Source organism: Pinus tabuliformis, chromosome J (assembly GCF_031772625.1).
Source record: "Pinus tabuliformis cultivar Carrire ecotype Pingquan chromosome J, CPIR1, whole genome shotgun sequence".
Classification (NCBI taxonomy): Eukaryota; Viridiplantae; Streptophyta; class Pinopsida; order Pinales; family Pinaceae; genus Pinus; species Pinus tabuliformis.
The window spans coordinates 1,390,707,121-1,390,720,247 of NC_142295.1; positions in this window are offsets into that span (position 1 = coordinate 1,390,707,121).

Below are 13,127 nucleotides of genomic sequence, written 5' to 3' on the forward strand. Positions count from 1 at the left end.
ATAAATGAACAATTCTTGGATGATACAAATGACAAAACCTCCTTTCTATATATAGGAGTCTAAGGAGTCACAATATAATACAGCTGACCTAACAATAATAATATAAAGCCACAAAAATAACAATAGAGGGATTCTATGGGGCACAAAAATAATAATATGGAGGTAATAGGGGCACAAAAATATAAATAAGGGGTATAACTACAATAGTAATGGGGTAATCACTAGTATTATAGGGACCCAACCCTCTATTGCCAAGAAGGTCTGCCAACCAATTCTACACCCCAGAAACTGTCCTAAACTGTTTTAACTCCATACATGACCAGAAGACGTTGGAGGCTCTAATTTGAAGCAACATAAAGACCATTTAAGAATTAGAAAGCCTCCGTTTTCCCCAAAGAACCTGTCTGCATACCAAATATTCATTGTTCTCGGTATTCCTGAGAGTACCAGAAATCCCATCTACTTAAGCTCTGCACAATATTTATAAAAGGTTAATCAATTGAAGTAGTTAAAAGCCTTGCCAAACTAAAGAAAACCACTTTGCATGCAAAAACCCTTTTGTACAGATGGTATTCACCTCTCGCACTATTCCAGAGGTCTTAACGCTACTCCTTAAGATAGATAGTGATTAATTCAATAAAATAAACAAAACTATGGATTCCCAAAGAATTTTGAATGAAAAACCCCTGCAAACTCCTCACCTGGATATTGACCACCTCCCATTGGCCGACAGAGGTTTCCAAATAAAATACACAACCTCCCCTAGCCATCTATTGAAACTCCACTACTGGAGTAAAGAAAAATTCCTAAACCAGAATGATGACATTCATCTATTGGAATCAAATTTACCCAAATACTTATTCCCACAAGTATACCAGCTTTGCTATATCCCAAGCAAAAGAGCCATAGTCTCTCCTAACCAGCATATTTTATTCACAATCATTGGAGATTCGATAAATGAAATGTTGCAGATCTATCAAGAGCTTAATGAAATCCCATTTTCTATTGAAAGCCTACTGTTTGTTCAATTTAGTGATGTCTAAATTGCAACTTTTAAATGTCAACCCGGGGCTCGTAAGCTGATGAAGTGAGGTGTACTATATGTACTTAGATAACCGTTTTCTTAATCTTTTGTCGTTTTTAGCTTTTTAAGTTTGTTTTCGAATGTATCTTTCCTACTGTGATGTGATGGAAGTAATAAAGCAAGTGAAATGTGGATGATTGTGGTGATCTCTAAGTGATTTCTCAAAAACTTAAAAAGTATTCTACAAGAAAGCTTTGAACAACAACTGCAATAAAATCAACTCTTAAAGGAAAATAAAGACATCAAATAAAGGACTAATGACATCGACCAAGTATCTCTGCTGCTGATTGAAAATGAAAATGAAATCTATATTAAATCCTACTAAAAGAAAAGACAACTATCTCACACTATTTCTACTCTTCAATCTTAATCTTCTCTATGAAAAGACATCACGAAATGTTAAGCAATGTGAAATCTAAGTGAAACTACATAAAGGAGACTAGTCACAACACTTTAACTTCCTCTTAACCTTTTGCCTTTCAGCTGAATTTATCATGTAAGAAACAGTTATGAATAAGTCAAGTAATGTGAGTTCTAAAGCAAACTAAATCAAGCTATACTAAGTGATATTTTGGCTCCCAATAAAGTTATTTGATTATGAAAAAGGAACCATCAATAGATGAACAACTTGATATCTAAGAACAGAAAGTAAATTTGCAAGTTAAAGAAATGACAGTAAGGAAAATCAAAACTGCAAAACAATGAATGTCAGCAACATAGACAAGACGACCACGCATGCCACTAGTTATGAAAAGAAAAGAAATAAAACTGTCCCGGGCTTGCCTAAGAAACCTGCATAACACACTGATCAGTCATGAACAAAAGTGCAGAAATGTAAATCAGTAGAATTCAAAGTTTATGTACAGCTACTATACATGTTGAAAAGAAATAAAAATGTAGCAATTAAAAGACATCTGTACAGCTATTATACATGGAACAAGAAAGAGAAATGCAGGAAATTAAAGATTACTATCCAGGGCTTCAGCAAACAGGGGCCTTCTGTCTACTTCAGCCGGTTCAGGGAGCAGTTATACGCTTAAGTGTAAAACAATCTTCTCATGTATTGACAGCAAATGTAAAAGTAGAGTGGGGAGCTCAAAATTACAAAGCGATTACAACCACGACTAACTATCCAGCGTTCAAAGACGCTTTATTTAAAACAGAGGAAAGCAAACTAACTTAACGAAAACTAAGCTATTCAAGCAGCTGTGTAAAAACACGTAATCTTGCTGCGTCCTTGGATTTAGGCAACAGTCGTTGTGGGCATTCAATCTGCTGTTGGATTCATGTTTCCCAGTGTCTTCGTGGCTGAGGAAGATGCCACCTGTTCTTCACGTGCTCCAAAACAGAACACGCAGAGCCGTGCCACCGCCAATGACTTTTGTTGACCGTATTTGCCTCCTCGTTGACCACGGGTTTTTATGACCGGTTTGGGTGAGCTGGAAGGACACACACCATGTCCTTGGTTCCTCGAACTTGCCCATGTGGCTCTTCTTCCTGGAGGACACCTGGAACATATCATTTAATAAAACAGCTGCGGAATCCGGGGTTGGCTGTGGAAACCGGGATCAGCTGCGGAAACCCTGTGTGAGCTACGGAAACACAGCACTTTGAACCAAAATTCTAAACCAACAACAGTCATTAGCATAATTAGCAAACCATGTAAAAAGTCCTAAAATACAATGATTTGAGCAATTTGATGGAGGGAATGACTGGCAAAAGAAGGAAATGAATAGGAAAAGGAGGCTGAGAGGATGTGTAAAGAAGTGCAGGTTTGAGGCTCAACATACCCCCACTGTGAAGGTGTTGCATGTCCTCATACAACCAAAAATTTGTCATTGTTTTTCAATCCATGTGCTCAGATGCTTCTGCCAAAACATCTAGCCTTCTTCTCTTTCTCCTTGCTGCCAAAATTGTCCTTGGTTTTCTAACTAAACACCTGAATTTCAAATTGATCAATGCCCTGCTCAGCTTCTTACATTTTCTCTTCAGTTTTCTGTTCTTCTTCTGCCAGAGTCATAAGTGAAGCATGGTATTGTCATGGACAATTTTGTCCACCTTGCTTTGTTCTTTCAATGCTTCGTTTTCTTGTTTAATATGCCGGTTCAGGACTTCTAGCTCAAACACCTCCTGTTTTAAAGATTGGACCTGTTCATCAAGAGGAAATATAGTGCTTGGACCTGCAAGTGATTGCTTCAAGGTCTCCAAATAATTGTACACCTCCTGTTGGTCAGGGTCAATTTCAGGTGTTCTTCTTGGGCTATGTTCAAAATCAAATTCTGTTTGAGGTTCTGGCTGAAAGGGACTCTCTTCACGTGGAGGAGTGGACTCAACACGTGGAGGACTCGACTCAAGGTCAAGCTGAGTTGGAGCCTTTTCAAGTGTACCTTCTCCCAAATCAATGAAATGTGATTGTTTTTCTTTAGTCACACTCATTTTTTCTTTAAGTCTACTGCTTCTTCTCACTTGTGCACTAGTGCTCTTTTGTTGGGCACTCTGTTTTTCTTTCTGTTTCTTCTTTGATAGGGTAGTAGCTTGAAGTTGTGCTAGTCTATCAGCCAAGGTTTGAGAGACTTCTGCTACTGAAGGTTCAGGTGATGGATATGATTCTTGAACAATTGTTTTCGCTTTATCCTTTTTCTGTTTCTTGGTTTTATCTCCCTCTTCCTCTTCTTCTTGAGCAGTTTCCTGAGTTTCTACTGTAGGAGGATCTTGGGCTGCAACATCTCTTTCTCTTCTCCTACTTCTTTTTGGGATTCTAGGGGAACTGCTAGAGGCTTCAGTCACCTCTTGGAAATGGTTTCTGATTACAAACTTTTCCCATGTATCCTTGTTATTCTTCAATTGCTCTTCTATGAGAATTCTAATGAACCCGTGATGATACAAGTGGGGTTCAATATGGCCTACATGCTTTTGGACAGCGGAACTCATTTTCTTTAGGCTTGCTAATAGAAAGTAGGGTAAATTGAGGGCATGGCCTTCCATGAAATTCATCATAATCCTTGCATGGTACATATACATAGTGCCAAAGCGGCCCTCACATGTGATAAACTTTTGAACAAGTAATAACAATGCAGTCCATTCTTCCTTAATTACATGCACAGGAATCCCTTTAGTGAATATTGAAGTGTCCATACCTGGGTTCTTAAGCATGTCTTTCCATCCCTGATCTTCCAGCCCTCTGTTCTTAAATCATCTTTCTCCCTCCTAAGGTAGACTGGTTGTTGTTGCTATGGTGTTCTCTGTTATTGTGAATTTCAGGTCCCCTACTTCCACGGTGTGTCCATTGAAGGATCGAGAAAATTCTTTCGTTACCTCCTTATTATACCCTCTGAATTTTTGAATAAACTTCAACCACTTTGCTTTCTTTAATGCTTCCTTCATCTGTGGATACCCTTCTAAATACTTCGGACCCTCAGGTTTAGCTCTAAGCAGCTTCCCCATCTTCGGCTCTCAACTTCGGCTGAAGCTTTGACTGTGTGTGGATGCTCAAGGAGGATGCTTACGGGAAAAAATAGGTGGATTACGGCTGTAAGTGGAGTAGCCGTAACGTAATGCAAGGCGTATTGCAGAACTGTAATCGGGGTTTGAAATAGAGCTGTGGAGTTTGCAGCGGAAATGAGAGTGGAAATGGTGTGAGTACGAGGGAGTAGAAGACAAACACGAGAAATGAGTTCAATGCATGCGGAAATGGAGTGATAAGTCGACGGAATAACGGTCGAATCCTTTAGAGTCGGGTGGCTTACGCACAGGTCTCAGCGTTGGCTGTGGAAATGATGGTAAGGAGATCCGTGGTACATTGGGTTACGTCACAGAGGTACGGCCAGTAATGGAGGAGCAGCCCCATTTCAAGTTTTGAATTAATGATGATTAGGGGACCGTTAGAAAGGTATGAGGTGGATGAAGCATTATCGTGGAGGAGGAGTGGGATGATCTTGCCGAATCATTGCATTTAGTGGCTCTTTCCATGATTTAATAACTATGTATAAAATGACATTAAATTGTTGTTTGGAGAATATTTTGATCATACCTTCATAAGTTTGCCATTTGTTGATTAAGGTTGCTGACCCATTATTGCTTTCTGATCTTGCAGATGCCTCATATCCTTGCTGCCCATGGTGATGATGATACCTCTGACTGTGATTTTTTGAAAACAGAGTAGTCCTCGTTGTAGAGACAGAGTGTGCTGGCTGCAGAATTCGTTTCTGGCTGCGGAAACTGGTTTGAGCCGCGGAAACGGTTTCCAGCTGCGGAAACTGAAACAACACCCTTCTGACTGTACAAAAAATAGTTAGAGAAGACTTAAATAAATGAAATAGTCCTGAGAGGGACTTCACTGGTGGAAATGAAATGAGATGAATGAAATGGAATGAAAATGAAGTGGAATGGAGATGGAGATGGAAGTGAGGTGGATGAACTGAAATGGCGAATGAGATGGAAAGAGAGAGAGATTATTTTTGGAAAATATAAAGTGTCAAGTGCCCTTGATTTTCACCTTATTTTTTCTGTATAAGACTACCAATTCAAGATTGGTTTTCAGGCTTATACAAGAGATATGTTTTTTTTTATTTTTTTTTTTAACTGAAAGAAACAGAAACTAGGCTGATGGAGGAGAAGGACTCTTCCCCACCAACCTCACTGCAGAATTTTCTTGAAACATTTTGACAAAGTCCTCTTTTGAGAGTGGCTTATGATAAATTTTCAATCGGTGGCCATTCACAATGAGATGAGTTTGAAGCTCATCAATAGTCTTGACTCGAACTGCTCCATTGCTAAAGACTTCATCAATCTCATATGGTCCAAGCCAATGAGTCTGAAATTTTCCTTTGAAGTCTTTAAACTTGGAATCAAATAGTAACGCCCAATCTCCCTTTTGAAACTTTTTCTCTTTGATATATCTGTCATGCCACTTAGCTCTTTGGTGCTGAACTAGATCGGTTCTTAAAATTGCATCTTGTCTTATTTCATCTAGCTCATTTAGCTGCTCCATTCTGTTCTTTTGGGCTTCTGATAGATTCATCCCCAACTGAACTGCCATCTTGAAGGTCTTGACTTGAAACTCAATGGGGAGCAGGACTTCTTTCCCATAAACAAGTTCATAGGGAGAATGTCCTGTTGTGTTCCTCCATGTAGTTCTATAGGCCCATAAGGCTTCAGGAAGCCTTTCTGCCCACTCTCTTATGTGGAGATGAACAATTTTGGTTATGATGCTCTCAAGAACTTTGTTTGTAGATTCCACTTGACCATTTGCTTGCGGATGGTATGGAGTAGATTTTCTGTGCTTGATTTTGTATTCTTCCATCAGCTTCTCCATCAAGTTAGATGTAAATTGACTTCCCTGATCTGTCACAATTTCTCTTGGGACACCAAAACGAGTAAAAATATCCTCAAAAAGAAATTGAACAACTGAATTTTCAGTGGCAGAAGGCAATGCCTTTGCTTCTACCCATTTAGTAACATAATCAGTGCAAACCAATATATACTTCTTTTGCTTAGATGGTGGATTAATGGGTCCAATGAAATCTAAAGCCCATTTTTCAAAGGGATCGATGAGTACCTGTGGCTGTAATGGCATTTCATTTGAAAGAGTTGGTTTCCCAACTCTTTGGCAGCTGTCACACCTTCTAACATATTCTTTTGCATCTTTGAAGAGAGAAGGCCAATAATATCCTAAAGAAAGGATTTTATAGGCCGTCCTCTTGTCAGCAAAGTGTCCACCACACGGTTCATCATGACATGCCTTAAGGATGTCAGGCATTTCATCTTCCCTAACACATCTTCTGATCACACAATCTAGCCCTGTTTTGAACAATTCATTAGAAATCCATGAATACTTTGAACTTTCCTGAATGATTTTCCTTTTCTCATTAGGAAATAAGTGTGGAGGTAGCTTCCCTGTAACCAAATAGTTAGCAATGTCTGCATACCAAGGAGTTTTAGTAGTTACTGCAAACAAATATTCATCTGGAAACTTATCCTCTACAGGAGAATCTTCGTTAGTATTTTGGATTCTAGACAAGAAATCAGCTACTGTATTTTGTTTTCCTGGTCTATCTAACACAGTAATATTGAATTCTTGTAAAAGTAAAAGCCATCTTGTAACTCTGCCATTAGTAACAGGTTTGTTCATGAGATATCTAATTGCAGAATGATGAGTATGGACAAAAGTTTCATAGCCAGTTATATAATGTCTAAACTTGTTGATTGCATGAACAATGGCTAAGAACTCTTTTTCAGTCACAATATAATTTAACTCAGTAGGAGTCAAATTTTTACTGGTATAGTAAATGGCGTAAGGAATTAAATCCTTTTGACCCAACACAGCTCCTAGAGCTGTATCTGAAGCATCTGTAGAAATATGGAAAGGAAGTTTCCAATTTGGCCCTCTCAAAATGGGTGCTTCAGATATTCTTGTTTTTAAAGTCTCAAATGCAGATTGACAGTCAGGATCCCAATTGAATTCACAATCTTTTGTAAGTATTTGAAAAGTGGAGATGCTATCTTAGTGAAGTTTTCAATAAATCTTCTATAATATCCAGTAAATCGAAGAAAACTTCTAACATCTTTCTGACAATTTGGAATAGGTAACTTGGATATGACTTCAACTTTTGATCTATCAACTTTAATTCCATCTCCTGGAATATGATGTCCTAAAACAATCCCTTCAGTAAACATCATAAAGCATTTTTCATGACTTAATGAAAGATTTGATTCTTTACATCTTATAAGGACTTTTTCCAAATTTTCTAATGCCTCTTCAAATGAGTTACCATAAACTGTAAAATCATCCATATACACCTCTACACAATCATGAATTAGATCAGAAAAGATTCCTAGTACTGCCCTTTGAAATGTTGTGGGTGCATTACATAATCCAAAAGGAAGTACTCAGTAAGCAAAAGTTCCCCATGGACAGGTAAATGTGGTCTTGTCCTGATCTTCAGGTGCTACCTGAATCTGATTGTAACCACTAAAACCATTGAAAAATGAGAAACACTTTTTGCCTGCTAAAGTATCTAATACTTGATCAATAAAGGGCAAAGGAAAGTGATCCTTCAAAGTTGCTTTGTTCAATTCGCTGTAATCAATGCAAACCCTCCATTTACCATTCTTTTTAGGTACTATAACCAAAGGAGAAACCCACCGGCTATCTGAAATGGGGTAAATGAAGTTTACATTAAGTAACTTTTGGAGTTCTTCTTTCACTATCTCCCTAAGGTTTGGATTCATCCTTCTTTGAGGTTGTCTGATTGGTCTACTATTTTCCTCAATGTAGATATGATGAATGCAAGTCTTAGGGTCAATACCTTTCATATCAGTATACTCCCATGCAAATGCAGTAGAATGTTTTTGCAAGATTTTGGTTAGCTTTCCCTGTTGTGATTTTTCCAAGTTTCTGTTGATATTCAGTGTTTTTCCTAGAAAAATCTCAATGGCAAAACTACCAAAATCTTCCATAGAGAAAAGAGACCTCTGTCTAGATGATAGACACTCAATGTCAGAATCCAACTGAAATTGTGTGTGGTCATATTCTGACGATGGTTCAAAATTTTCTAATGTGTTCAGAATTTGACTATCTTCACTGATCTCAGAAATGGTAAAGACAGGTTGTATAGTATCTTCATCATCAACCCACTCATTATCTCCTATTTCTGTAATTGCTTTTGCTGGAGGATACAGATTGAACTTCTTTGTCGAATTACCATTAGAAATATACATATCCCCAGACCTACAACTTATGAAAGCATCAGCTGTGGCTAGCCAAGGCCTTCCTAAAATAAGAGGATGTCCTCCTCGATTACTCTTGGGAGTTAAAATCATGAAATCCACTGGATATTCCCAAGAGTCTAGGGAGACTGGAATGTCTTCTAATACACCATCTGGTTTAATAATTGATCAATCTGCAAGTTGCAATAAGGTGGGTGTAAAAAGAAGATTAGGAAGTTTTAGTTGTTCCATAGTCTGTCTACTCATGATGTTGATAGCAGCCCCTAAATCAATCAAAGTATTTGGTATTTCTACCCCATTGATATGTGTTTTGATAATTGGACTACCGGGATCTACATATTTCTGCATAGTAATTTTTCCCATCATGATATCTGGAATTTTTCCTACCAGGTGGATCCTTCTGGTATCTCTTGGTTTCCTTCCTGGTCTTTTAAAACTCAACTCCTTTATTGTTTTTGCTTGAATAGGAATCTCTTTAATGGCTTGTAACAAGGGAATCTTCATATAGACATTCTTCAATTCATCTAGAAAATTATAGTCAGGCAACCAAATTTGTTTTTCCACTCCTTTGTCAATTTGTAATCTTTCAGGAAAAGGAGGTGTGGATAAAGATGCAGGTTGCTCAACTATGGAAGTTGTGGGGGTTAATTCCTTTTCTTTTTCTTTTTGAGTGTTTGGGTTTTGAAGAAATGCTTCAAAACCCTTATTGGCTTCAAGAGACTCTTCCTCAAAAATGCTTTGCTTTTGAGCATTTATAGAAGGTTTATCCAGGACTCTACCCGATCTAAGTTGTACCTCATTGAGAGGAACAATCATATAGGTAGGAAATTGTTGACCTTCCATCATGTAAGCATTTTTAGGGTTTTTATTATTGGGCTTTGGCAATGGCTGAGAAGGAAGTTGATTTGACTTCTGTTGGAATGGAAGCAAGAGTTGAGAGTTTGGATTCTGTTGAGAAGGTTGTTACTGTTGTGGAAATGGCAATGATAGTTGTGGATTTTGATTTGGAAGTTGTGGAGCTTGTTGATTTTGAAAAGATGGAGGATATTGGTAAAATTGAGCAAATCTCCCATAAGGATTTTGCATACCTTGTACCCATGCTTGAAAAGGATTTTGAGGTTGGGACCAAGGTTGTTTCCAAGGATTCCAATTTGGTGGGGGTTGAAAATTCATAGAGTTGTTAAACCCTTGATTTTGTTGCCCCTGCCAAGGTCTCCTTGCAACAAGACAGAGAGATTCGAGTGTATTTGGATCTTCTTGAAAGACAACTTTGAGCCCAGGGATTGAAGGACAATCCTTGGTCTCATGATTTTCTGAACAAATTACACATGTCTCTACAACTTTTGCATCCAAGGGACATTCCCTTAGAGCACGTTTCTTCCTACACTTTGGGCAAAAGATGGCCAAAGCCTCAGCTTCTGATTTCTTCTTATTGTGAATCTTAAGGGTGTCTCGTTGCTCACTAAGACTCCCTAAGATATCAGTTTTGAATTCATCAAGCATGTTGCCAATCTCAGCCCTACTTACCGATCCAGTTGTAGATTTATTTGCTCTGATGAGAGAAGGATCTCTAGGCCCTTTTTGAGTTTTAGATTTCCCCCTTGAGAGATGGACACATAATTCTGCTATGTCAGAAAGTGGAAGTTGAGATACATCTCCTTTTCCCATCATATTCAAAAGATCTATCCATTCATCTCTAATGGCTTTTAGTAAAATGGCTTTCAAGGTTTCCTCATCCAAGTTACTCATTTTTGCTCTTTTCAGATTATATTGAAATCTTTCAAGTAATTCCTCCAAGTTTTCATCTTCTTTTTGCATCATTTTGAATACCTCATCCTTGTGATTGGTGGGCATACAATAGTCTAGGTACCTATCCAAAAATGCCTGTTTCATATCATTCCAAGACCTAATGGATTGAGTGAGTAATCCCATGAACCATTTCAAGGCTGCTCCTTTCAATGTTGAAGGAAATAGTTTGAGTTTTTGAGAGTCATCCAGATAATCATAAGTTCGACACACTACCTCAAACTCAAATAGAAATGTTTCAGGGTCCTCATTCCTAAACCCATGAAAGTTTGGGAGGACAGATGGTGAGATGTTTTTCATTGTGGATCGGGAGTTCTCATCAACTATAGGAAACCCGAATGAGTTATCCCCATCCCTATTTCCTCTAATGTTACCTCTACCTCCTCCATTTTTTCCTCCTCCTCCTCTACCTCTACCTCTACCAAATCCAGTTGCTCTTTCCTCTGTCATGGTAGTCTCCCTGGAGACTTCAGAGTCTTCTGGTTCTTCTACTAAAGGTGTATGAGGAGGAATTTCTCCCTCTTCTTCAGATGATTCTACTTCTTCAATTACAATTTGTCTCTTTGTAGAAGAAAGGAAAGGATCTCCTTCTAATTCAGATTCGATGGAAGGTATGGGAGAGTCGACTCCTGTCTCTTGAATTCCAGGAATCCTAGGGCTAGGAGTGTAAGTTGGAGATGATGGAGGTGTCTCTTGTCTATTCCTTGAAGTGGACGGAGTTGTAAAAATCGAACTTTTGTCTCTAGCTAAAAACCTTCCCCTAGAATCTCTTGCTCTATGCATGTCATTTTTTATTTTTTCTTCAAGTCGGGCTAATAATTTTCTTTCTGATCTTCCAGGTCACTCTAGGTGCAAGAAGAGAGCATACTCAAGAAACTATTAAACCAATAACTCTCTCCTTTTTGATCCTCCAGATCACATTAAGTGCAAGAGGAGAGCATACTTTGAGATGTTATCAATTTTCCTTCCTTGAAATTTTCTTGTTTTTTTTTTAGAAATTGGCTACCTAATTTCACTTCCCCGCCAACGACGCCAAAATGTTTCGTCAATTTAGTGATGTCTAAATTGCAAATTTTAAATGTCAACCCGGGGCTCGTAAGCTGATGAAGTGAGGTGTACTATATGTACTTAGATAACCGTTTTCTTAATCTTTTGTCGTTTTTAGCTTTTTAAGTTTGTTTTCGAATGTATCTTTCCTACTGTGATGTGATGGAAGTAATAAAGCAAGTGAAATGTGGATGATTGTGGTGATCTCTAAGTGATTTCTCAAAAACTTAAAAAGTATTCTACAAGAAATCTTTGAACAACAACTGCAATAAAATCAACTCTTAAAGGAAAATAAAGACATCAAATAATGGACTAATGACATCGGCCTAGTATCTCTGCTACTGATTGAAAATGAAAATGAAATCTATATTACATCCTACTAAAAGAAAAGACAACTATCTCAGACTATTTCTACTCTTCAATCTTAATCTTCTCTATGAAAAGACATCACGAAATGTTAAGCAATGTGAAATCTAAGTGAAACTACATAAAAGAGACTAGTCACAACACTTTAACTTCCTCTTAACCTTTTGCCTTTCAGTTGAATTTATCATGTGAGAAACAGTTATGAATAAGTCAAGTAATGTGAGTTCTAAAGCAAACTAAATCAAGCTATACTAAGTGATATTTTGGCTCCCAATAAAGTTATTTGATTATGAAAAAGGAACCATCAATAGATGAACAACTTGATATCTAAGAACAGAAAGTAAATTTGCAAGTTAAAGAAATGACAGTAAGGAAAATCAAAACTGAAAAACAATGAATGTCAGCAACATAGACAAGACGATCACGCATGCCACTAGTTATGAAAAGAAAAGAAAGAAAACTGTCCCGGGCTTGCCTAAGAAACCTGCATAACACACTGATCAGTCATGAACAAAAGTGCAGAAATGTAAATCAGCAGAATTCAAAGTTTATGTACAGCTAATATACATGTTGAAAAGAAATAAAAACGTAGCAATTAAAAGACATCTGTATAGCTATTATACATGGAACAAGAAAGAGAAATGAAGGAAATTAAAGATTACTATACAGGGCTTCAGCAAACAGGGGCCCTCTGCCTACTTCAGCCGGTTCAAGGAGTAGTTATACGCTTAAGTGTAAAACAGTCTTCTCATGTATTGACAGCAAATGTAAAAGTAGAGTGGGGAGCTCAAAATTACAAAGCGATTATAACCACGACTAACTATCCAGCGTTCAAAGACGCTTTATTTATAACAGAGGAAAGCAAACTAACTTAACGAAAACTAAGCTATTCAAGCAGCTGTGTAAAAACACGTAATCTTGCTGCGTCTTCGGATTTAGGCAACGGTCATTGTGGGCATTCATTCTGCTGTTGGATTCATGTTTCCCACTGTCTTCGTGGCTGAGGAAGATGCCACCTGTTCTTCACGTGCTCCAAAACAGAACACGCAGAGTCGTGCCACCGCCAATGACTTTTGTTGACTGTATTTGCCTCCTC